The sequence below is a fragment of the Aphelocoma coerulescens genome, chromosome 4 (genome assembly GCF_041296385.1).
Source record: "Aphelocoma coerulescens isolate FSJ_1873_10779 chromosome 4, UR_Acoe_1.0, whole genome shotgun sequence".
Lineage (NCBI taxonomy): Eukaryota > Metazoa > Chordata > Aves > Passeriformes > Corvidae > Aphelocoma > Aphelocoma coerulescens.
In genome coordinates, this window is record NC_091017.1 from 9,307,743 (window position 1) to 9,318,633 (window position 10,891).

Below are 10,891 nucleotides of genomic sequence, written 5' to 3' on the forward strand. Positions count from 1 at the left end.
TGAAGAACATAATCAAATTGAAATTACAGAAACAAAGTCAGAGCTATTGTGCATTTTGAAATGTTTGTATGAGTCTGAAGGTGTAAGCATGGTTTTATTAATTTCATGATTCCTTTGTAGGCTTTATTGTTCCTGAATGACAGGATAGATATGGCAACAACATATTGCAAATCTTGCAAGAGATACCTCTATCCTACTTTATATGCCTCAAAATTTAAGGCCTCCATTTATCTCTGATTTTGTGATCTTCCAGCTTAACAATTCAAACCTCCTTCCAGTAAACAAATTTCACTTTTTGTTTCTAATTCTTAACATTTTTTTCCTTTTGTAACAATTCCTGAGCCCATTCACTTCCATTTTGAAGAATCATAACAGAGAATCTGTTTCTATTTCTGGAGCTCTGTAACTTTGCCACAGATCACCTGAGGAAAGATTATTTGGTATCCATGATTAGGGCAAAAAGGGTACAGTTAAATATTATACGTGAGGTAAATAGTTATAAGTAGGAATATAATTGGGATGGTTTAATAGCTTCTCTAGGCAATATTTTTTTCAAAGCACATGTTATTCTGTGCTATCAAAACATGAACATGTATTATATAAGACAACGTTTTAAATAAATACCACATGCAGCCACTGAGTGATTATTAAAATGTTTGTAAGCTACTTTATACATACAGTTGGCTTTCCAACAAGGCAGGAGTTAATTGGACTTGTGGGGGAAATGCAAAAATAAAACAAAATAATAATGAAAACATTTCAAACAAATGACCCTGTTTTATTGTTCAAACGGGACAATAAATCAGACAAGCTGAAGCAAAGTACAATAAATATAGAGAGGGGGAAAGAAGGAAAATATAATGCAATATCTAACCACCTTTGGGGACACAATTTCCCTTTTTAGATTCTTTATTAAAAAGCCCTTTGAAAGAAACTGTATGACAGCTCTGGAGTCTTTCCTTAATTTGTTGGGGTTTTTTTCTTTCAATTGTAGTGTCATAGGACGGTTTAAGAGAAATTTCCCTGGGTTTGGGTCCTGTCACATTTGGAAATAGTAAACATGGTCAATATTGTGTTGTTCTAGAGATGGGAAAACAGTTCTTTCTACCATTCCATCTTCATCCTCCCCACCTGCCCTAGGTTACAATGTAAGATGTGCCCACAAGCATGTATTCTATCACCATCGTCATGAGCTGTTAAAACCAGGTGGGGCAGTGCTCCCTGCCTCCTCCCTCAAGACTATGTCCTGTTAATGGCCCATCAGTGCCTTAGCTCATGACTCATCATTCCATTGTGGGATGCTCCACCCAGAGGGAGAAACCAAGCATCCCATCCTGGATATAAACTTTTGAAGACCACAGGCAGCCTTTTCCCACCGGATTTTCCAGAGGACAAGAGGTACATACCTACCACTGGACCTTCTGAGGAAGACCAGATCTTTCTACACAGGATCACTTCAGCAGAACCACATCTGTTCACTTCAGGAGGACTACAGCCACCACCTTATCGGACTGTTACCCTGACTAACAGGGTCAGGTCGTATCTGACTCTGTCAGTTTAAATCAGTTATTTTCCCTGCCTTGTTTTATTTATATATATATATATATGTATATACACACATATATTAGTAAAGAACTGTTATTCCTGTTTCCCATATCTTTGCCTGAAAGCCCCTTGATTTCAAAATTATAATAATTTGGAGGGAAGGGGGGGTTGTATCTTCCATTCCAAGGGAGGCTCCTGCCTTCCTTAGGCAGACACCTGTCTTTCAAACCAAGATACCACCCCCAAACACACACACACAGTCTCTCTCCTCCATGGAAGCCCTTTACATGGGATTTGTTGTATGCTCCTGTGACCTTGGAATGAGAAGTAGCCTGGGGAGCCAAAGCCTGGAGGGACAGTGCTGTAAGCAACCTGTTTCCTTGAATCTGTGGTATTTATTAATGTGTTCCCTGTAAGTCTTCAAAAAGATTTTTTGAAAGAGCCATTTCATTGCATTTATTTTCATGTTTCTTTGACTGGAAGAAGCAGAGTTCCAGTGATCTTATCCTTCATGTGATTTTTACACAATACAGAAAAGTTAAGATACATTTTGGGATCTGAGGCTTAGAGTATTTTACCTTATGAAGGAAGATACATGTAAGAGAGGCAGTGGATATATATATATAAGAGTTACATAAAAAAACCCTTCTGGATATTAGACAGCAATTATGGGAGAGGAGTGTAAGGGGTGACAAGAAAAGGCTGCAAACAGAATGAAAGCTAATAAAACATGAGATTGTAGCTACTGATCTCTAAACTGAAAACTTCAGCTGTGAGATCTTATATAACAGTTTACACTCATGCTTACACATGTTCAGGTGAACAAAAATGAGAAAATCTTCATGTCTTTCCCCCTTCCTCTGTAAATACTGCCTTGTTTAAATGTATCTGGAATCTGTAGATCAGTGTGGGAGTCCAGCTGTGCTTGCTGCTGCCTGAAGACAAACAAATATCAAATAAAAATCTGTATTTTGGGGATATAAACTATAAAAAAAGATACATATATACCTCTGAGAAGAGATGTGGCTGAGTTAAGACATCTAAATCAGTATGCAGAGACGCTGTGGTGATGATTAGAGAAGACAGACTAGCAGTGAGTGTAATATGGGGAGTCCTAGTGGGCTTTCTGGCATTTTCCCCAATGTTTTGTAGAGGAAATACTGGGACATTTCAGTCCCAAATAGTAAAAGGTAACGGCCACTTGCTTTTGCACATGACCGATATGAATCACTGAGGAGATGGACAGCAAGTGCAGCTGCAACTCTGACATATTTTGGTATTTTCTTTTTTAAAATTTCTGAATTAAACACGGTATTTTCTTACTGTACATAAGTAAAACTTTAAAGGAGATAATAAAGGCAGCTTTAGTTTGTGGGATGAAAATAAATAGATAAAAACAAGGAAGGGAAATTGGTTTCACTTACTTTATTTTTGATGGCTTCCTGTAAAGCTGGAAAATGATCAAAGGCAGAAAATGCATTTATGTGTTTCAACCTCTTCTACTCCATCTCTATTATTTGGGGATTTTTTTTCAACTTTAAAATGGAAAGTTGAAATGTTCCATGTTAAAAACATTGATGAAGCATTTTGCATCTTCTGAAAGCAACCAAACTAAAATACATCCAAAGGAAACAGACTGTTGAATTTAACCCAGTTAAAAATAGGCAATGAAAAAATTTGTTTTCCCAAAATTTGATGTTTCTTAAAATGCATAAAATAGGACTAGAATTTACTATTTGTTCATCCATTGATATTGCGCCCTTTTTACATCTTTCTAGCCACAATACAGTTCTGTATATTTTTGTGAATTCTTTGGGATTAAATTCCAAGTACTCCTAAAGATCTTCAAATGTTCTGTCATGAAATGTATGTTTATCGGAACATGCAATTATAGGGCAATATTGCACTATTCAATGAGCGTTCAGTAATTTATTTCTATCTGAATGCTGTAAAAATGCCTTCAAAGTGCTGAATCTCTTTAATACCTGCTGTTATTTGATACCACAAAGCAAGAAAGACCCTGACAATTGCAATTCAGAGGTTTGTTCCAACTCCTACTGAAGCAAGTAATAGCCTGTATCTTCATTTAAGTGGATGATGGATCTGGCACAAAATGAAAAGAATATGCCAGACTTCTTGCTGGAGAAGTGTATAGTGACACCATAAGCATGTACTTTAAAATTTCTGTTCTTGGTTTTTTTTCTTCTTCTTCTTTTCCCTTTGACCATTTTGTTTTACCTACTTGGTTTTTTTCCAAAGGTGCTGCAAAATGGAAGAGAGATTGGAACTGCAGCATATCACCTTTCAAATGGCCTCTGCTCAAAGGTATGACAGAAGAAATTGATTTTCACTTTCCATCAATATTTCTAAATTGTAACACATATTTTACAGTAAAAGAAGATGCATCACCCTGGATTTTTTTGTCAGCATTCCTGAAACAAAGTGCATTGAAAGCTACTAGCATGGAAGTTTCAGCTTAGTAATTTACAGCCTACAAATGGATTTCCTTCTCAGAATGATAAGTCAGTCAGTGAACCATGTATTGTGCATAGATGATGAGCAATTCACTCAGGTGGATGCAGGGTTTTAACATTCCTCCTCAAAGTTTGAGACCTAGAATGAACTTTGACTGAGACTTTCTGGAGCTTTCCAAGCTTGCATGCATTATTCAACTGTTACCAAATGGGCTCTGGTAAACCATGATGAACTGAGCACCCTCTTCATAAGCTCTTTTTGTTATTAGTGGCAGAATTTGAAGTATTGGTTGGGCCAGTTTTGTACATCTAATGATAGCTCATCTCCAAAATTCAGTATACAGAAAAGATTAATTATTGCTTTTTCTTGTGTTCTCATTCATCATTTTTAGCTGGCTGGCAGCAGGTGTTATCAGCTGATCCCTGAAGCTGCTCTGATCCCTCACACCTCCACTTACAGGGTTAGCTGAGGCAGGAGGAAGGAGCTTTTGGATCTCTTAGGAGACTGTTAACTAGCAAGCACTAACACTGACATTTTTTCTGGATGAAGTTTTCTTGGCTGTATTTGTAGAAATTTTTGCTTTGATGTTTACATCCACGTAATTGTTACTGTATGTCAGATCTTTTCCTGGAATTAGAAGTGAAAATTAGCTTCTGGGACAGGCAAGACTAAAGCAGCTCATAGCAACTTAACAAGATAGGCATACAAGACACATTTCCAATTTCATCTATCTATTAAAGTAGTTTCATAGGGACCTTGTGAATCAGAAGGACTGTGCTAAAGCTTCTAGAAGACTTTAACTTAAGTTTTCTTATACTGAAATACAAAGTGTAATCACTCATGCTTATAATAACCTTTTTTGAATGATGAGCAATGAAATATATATATATCATACACAGAAATATTAACACAAGTAATTGTAATCGGAGGAGATGTGACAGAACATACAATGTGTTCCCAAAAAGACATTTCTCTAATGGTTCTTAAGGAGATCTAATGACAGAGAACTACCACTTATATTCTTCATTTTGTTTCCAAGGTTGCTCACTCTTGAGGTATATAATTTTTCTTTTATTTTCACACTCTAGGTAAAATATGTTTAAGCTGCTAAGCTTAGCTTACAGGAATGATTTTCTATACTAAAAACTAATTCTGGGCAATCTTAAAATAAAATTTTAAATTACCTGATTATATGTTTCAAGGCACAGTTTCCATGTAGTCTCTTTATTTTTGTTAGAATGCATCCCTGTCCTAAGTGTGTATTTATTAATAATTAATTGCCATAATAAATTCACTCATTATGGGACCTAGGTATTGAGTAAGTGTGGTCTGAAATAAGTGGGTCATACAGGCCTAGAAATGAAACTCAGATTATAAAAGAAGAAATTGAAAGACTTAATTCAGGGTTATAATGACTGAAGCTTAAGTCTTCCTTCTTATTTGGTTTCAGCATCTGGAGGTTGCAAAGCCTGCACATAGGCTAGCAGTCACCCTCTGCCTGAGTAATGGCATAGGGACTGCACCAATTCATTTACTTTGCAATTAGATTTAAGCAATCGTGATGGGTGACAGCAATGAAAAAATATCACAAAGCATCCCCTCATTATCTCCAAACACAATACTCAATAGATAGGTACAACCCTAGTTAACAACTGAGCACAGGAAACTGTAGGTCTTGCAGCCAAATCAAATCAGAAATATTTGTTTTCCCTACTTTATAAAGTAAAGCATTGGGAAAAATCTATAACATTTTAGTCATTTAGCAATGCTAAAGTAAATTAATCTTTGTGGGCTAGGCTGCACATTGAAGCACAGGAGCACAGGCTCTGAGGAGGAATGTGTCTGAAGAGCAGGGGAGGTAGCAGAGGTAAGTGGTGGTTAGTTGTTCCACAGACCCATGCGACTGGAGTCTGTCTGCACTGAGATGAGAACAAAATGCTTCAGAGGAAGCTTTAAACAAAGCAATACCCAGCTCTCATTATTGTCTCCACTAATAAAAAGTGCGTGAACATCTCTTGTGGACTGTCTAAAGGAAGGTTGCTTTTCCCCAAAGTAGCTGGGGACAGCCACCTTCAAGTATGTAATACATTTAGTCATCCAACCCAGCAACAACTTTTCCATTTATTTATTTACTTATCTTTATGTATTTTCTCCTTCCTTCCTCCAGTAGATGGATTTTGAAAAGGTTTTCATTTTACAGGAAACACAAGCTGTTGATTTTCTTTTTTAAATCAGAGTGAAAACTAGATTTTTAGTTTTCCTTGAAAATGGAAATTCTGCCTTTCATCCAACCTTTATCAAAGACCTGGGAGTAAATTCCCATATGTTCTATTAACCTCATAAATGCTGTGAATCTTTACATCAGATAAGGCACAGCTTCCATCATGCTTGCTCCCACTAGTCATTCCAATGCTGTCTGGGTACCTGGGAATAACTTGCCAAATGATTGAACAGTAATTTTGGAGCCATAATTTTTCTTGCCTTATCTTGCCTCCTTTTGTCACTCAACATCTTCTCCCTTTTCCTTTTGCTGCTGCTCTATGATCTAATATGAGTATTGCTAAACTGTTAAACTGATACTGCTGGATTAACTTCTTGAGAGAAACAAGACAGAAAACATTCATGTTCCTATTTATACTGAAGGCTTAGTGCTATGGCATAGTACGTGCACACATGGGAACCCCCTGGTTAATACAGTGTACAAATATATCCAGACCACACATGCACCTATATGAAGTCTGTTCAGAGTATTCATGGGCTTTGTGTTGTGGAGGTTAGGGTAAGAAAGCTCAAAAACTCTTTTTTTCCCCTTAAAATGTAATTTCAGTTTTGTGCTCTTCAAACAGTTCATTCCACATGCAAAAAATTTGTGAAAACAAATACATGCATTTCCATTGCTGAAACATGTTAAACTGCAGGTATATTAAAAATATAATAAAGAAATCAATTTTATGATATATTAAAATGGAAATAGTAGTAACTTCTTTATTTAAATAAAACATAGTTGTCACTTAAGCAAAAATATGGGAGAATAAGTTTAATAATTTGTTGTATACCATTGTATTAGTTTTAAATCAGAAATGAAGTCTCCATGATATGTGATGAAATAATTGTAGGTATGTGAAAGGTGCTTTTACCTTTAAAATAATTTGGCTGAATTTGGAAGATGTGAACCAACAGGGTGCAGCCTATTACAAAAAATTTTCTAATTTTTATATTTCAGGTTGTTTATTTACATCCTTGTTTGCTGAAAATCATGTTGTATTTTATTTGGAGAAGAATAGGTAGGGTCTTCAGTATATAACATAATACCTATTAATTCTTACGGATACAAATAGGGGAAAACATTCTCATAAGTTGATTTCCATCTTAAAAGTCAAAATGCATTTAATTTCTTTTTTGAGCATACACTGCATCAAGTTCCTTTTTTATTTCTTTTCATGTTCTGACTAGTGCAGCTGTAAATTAATTCTTATCAACTTTTTGAGTAGAGATAGAAAGTAAATATACCTGAGCTTAAACATAATTGTAGCAAAGGGAGAGTTAAACAACAAAAGTACAATGCAGACATAAAATGAGCAGCAACTATAAAACCAGTGTTAACTGTAATAGAAAAATGTGTTTTCTTTCCCTAGTCTGCTCTTTATTTGTAATTTGTGTGTGTGGGCATGTGTTCATACAGATATGTATTAAACCTGCTGCACTCAGTTTAATATTCCTTTTCTCCCTTAGTGCAATCAAACATCAAAACAGTATTAAGCTCTTGTCCTTATTTAAATTCTAAATACAAGTATACCCAAAAGTGATGGGGTTTTGTTGTCATTGTTGTTTTGTGCCAATATTTTATTCATGCAAAGTGGTAAGTAGGTTAGTAGGTATAACGAACAACTGAACTCCAAGTATCCACTGTCTCCTCTGTTACAATATTCCCTTTATATTTCAGGTTTAGTAGCCATAACGTAAATGAAACACCAGCCTCTGTCTGTGGCAAAACAAAAAATCCCACAACAACAAAATAGTGAAATAAAGTTTAACTGCTTTTTTTTTTTTTCCTGGCGTCTTAAATCATGAGGCAAAAGCCTGTTCTTGAACTCCCTATCCCTTCCAAGCACTGCTGAGCCTTGTCAGAGAAACTGCATACTGCATAATTACCAGAGAATAAATCCACTTCCTCTTTCTTCTCTGCTTTTAACCATAATTTTGAAGTATTACAAAGAAAAAAGCAGACAGAAGGGTATTTTCAAATCCTGTATCTCCCACCCAAGATCCTAGAAATTTTTGTGAAGCTTATAACCATGTCAGTATATTTCTTTTTGAATTCTTGTTGCTGAGTGAAAGCAATATGAATATAAATGTGAAAATTCTCCATGCAAATCACAGACCATTTTGGCTATAGAGAAATGGTAAACTAGTCATTAGATAGAAGTGCTATCAAATGAATTAAATTATCCTATAATGTTGTTATGTAATAACTAACATTGATCCTTCACACCACTGGGTCAGTTTCTGGTTTCTTGCTTTTTTTCTTTAAGATTGTTACTAAGGTACAAATTTCATGGTCAGGTTTCAAGATGTGCTCAAACAACTATCATAAATATTGTCATATATTTAATTTAATCACTCTTGTTTCTTTACCACATAAATATATTTAGTCACAAGTAGAAGCAAATAATTTATTTCAAAATATATAGTGAAATATCAAACCATTTACTTCACAGAATTTTTACCAGTTTTCTGTGAAATAGCTGCATATGGAAAACTAAAGTTAATTTTTTTGGATGTTGCAAGGCTTGTGTGTAGAATAAAAATGTGTGAACCATGATGTATGAATAAGGTTACTTAATTATTTTTTAAAGATCTCTAGATGTTGTTTATGCCTGCACTATTTAGGGGAACAAATTAAGTTTAGGTTTGTTTTTTATTTATTTTATTGGGGTACATAGAAAAAAACTAAGTGTGCCAACTTATTCTAGTAGCATTCATTCTTCAACACCTGCAGCTTATCCTATATTTCAGCTAATTTGGTGAAGCTGGAAAATCAATTCTGTGTTACAAATACTAATGCTGTGATCATTATCTTTGCTCTAAGGGCTTACATTTGAACACAACATAATTCAGATTAATAATGCATATTTAATAAATGCTAACACAAGAACCAAGGAAGTCCTTTGGTTTCCAAGTGAGTCTCAGCATATGGCTGTAATATCTAATCAATAATTAATTATAAGCTAGTTGACCCAATAGGCTCTTTCTACTTGTACATGCTAAAAAAGAAGAATCTGGTAAGCAGATTGGAAAACTAGAAAACGTAATTTATAATCTCTTTTTGCCCTTTCTCTTCAGTCAGGCACAAGATTTATCTAGTGTTCAAGAACCTTTTCATCTTGCATGCATAAAATTAAAAAGAGAGGAGCAATCTGAACTGTGGGATGAAGCATACAAATGCAGTGCAGTGTATGTGTGACCCAAAATCCAGCCGCATCGAGTGGGGGACCTGGTGTGCCTACAGTGCAGTCAGCTCTGGAACAGCCTTTATGAGTGTGATGGTGGCCAAAGATGCACAGGGCACCGTAGGCCTGTGTTTGCTGGTGGTGCCACATTTTGCACACAAAGTTGATGCAAGGACAATCCTTCCAAAATTGTTACAATCCTTTCTATATATTATATCTGAGGGATGAATATCTGCAAAAGCCAATGCTGAACAGCTCCAAGTAGTCTGTACAGGCTATACAATATACCAGGAATGGCAATGAGCCATAACAATCCGCTAACCATAGAAACTATAAGAAAGACTGAAATCTACCAACTAAAGCCATATCACTGTTGCAGAGCACCTCTGCAGGTACCTTTTCTTGGAAGGCTGACTGGTGATCTGAGTGGAAATTGAAGTGCAGATCCAGAGCTATCCCCATAGCTGGGATAGTTTGACTTTGACTGTAATCAGGACTGGGTAAGGGGAGGCAGAGAAAAGAGTTGGATTAATATTTTAAGAAACTGCCAGAAATTGAAACAGTTAAAATATTTTAACACTGAAAGTGACACTATACAATGGACTAACTAAATATTTGTCACTTAGGCTGCAAAATTGTTCCAGGTCAAGGCTGTGAATCACAGCTTTTCCTGACTTTGATGCTCTTCATACACATCATGTCACTATTTGCATACTACTTTTATTGTGTTTGCTATCACTCCCTCCTTTTTTCGGAGGCAGAAACCGCTCTTCTTTCTCTTATCTCTTGAGCTGTATCTTCACTAGCTTATGGCAGAAAAAGAACTACATAGATGCAGGTTATGGCTTAGCTGACCTTAGCTCTATGGAGAAGCTCTTGTGCGCAAAGATGGTCTGTAATGATTCTGTATTCCTGTTAACTATGCAGGGTTGTTTAATGACAGAAGTTCACTGCCTTATGAAAATGTTGCTAAAGAAAAAATGATCAATTTTCTTCTCCCTGTTTCTACGCTCTCAACAGTTCATACCCAAGATATATGTATCTGGCCAGTTTTTCTGATGGAAAAAAATGTGTTAATTATTATTACTTTTAGATTATGCAGGTATTCCCTATATATACGTATATATATATGTATATGTGTGTGTGTGTATATGTATATATATATAAGAAAATCTATTGCCAAAGAGTATTGCAAACAGGGAGGGAAAGAAAAATTCCTCCAAGAGGGTCAAATTTCAATTGCTCCGACAGTCCACCTTATGTTTAGATCCCACCTGAAGCAACCTATGGTCCTTTTCTCTCAGTTATGATCAGGCATAGGTAGATCGTTGCAAGGTGTCTCTTCCTCTTGACAAGGATGGGAAATTTTCACAGAGCTTGACCACTCCTGACTATGAAGATTTCTCTCAAGCTGAGGATGG

General features: G+C 35.8%; 1 long non-coding RNA gene across 1 annotated transcript; it reads left to right on the forward strand.

Moving 5' to 3' along the window:
- Positions 1-1,302: 1,302 nt before the first annotated feature.
- On the forward strand, positions 1,303-5,216 carry LOC138108942 (uncharacterized). The gene is made up of 3 exons (XR_011150145.1): positions 1,303-1,398; positions 3,805-3,870; positions 4,412-5,216. It is a non-coding gene; the product is annotated as an uncharacterized lncRNA (long non-coding RNA).
- Positions 5,217-10,891: the final 5,675 nt, after the last annotated feature.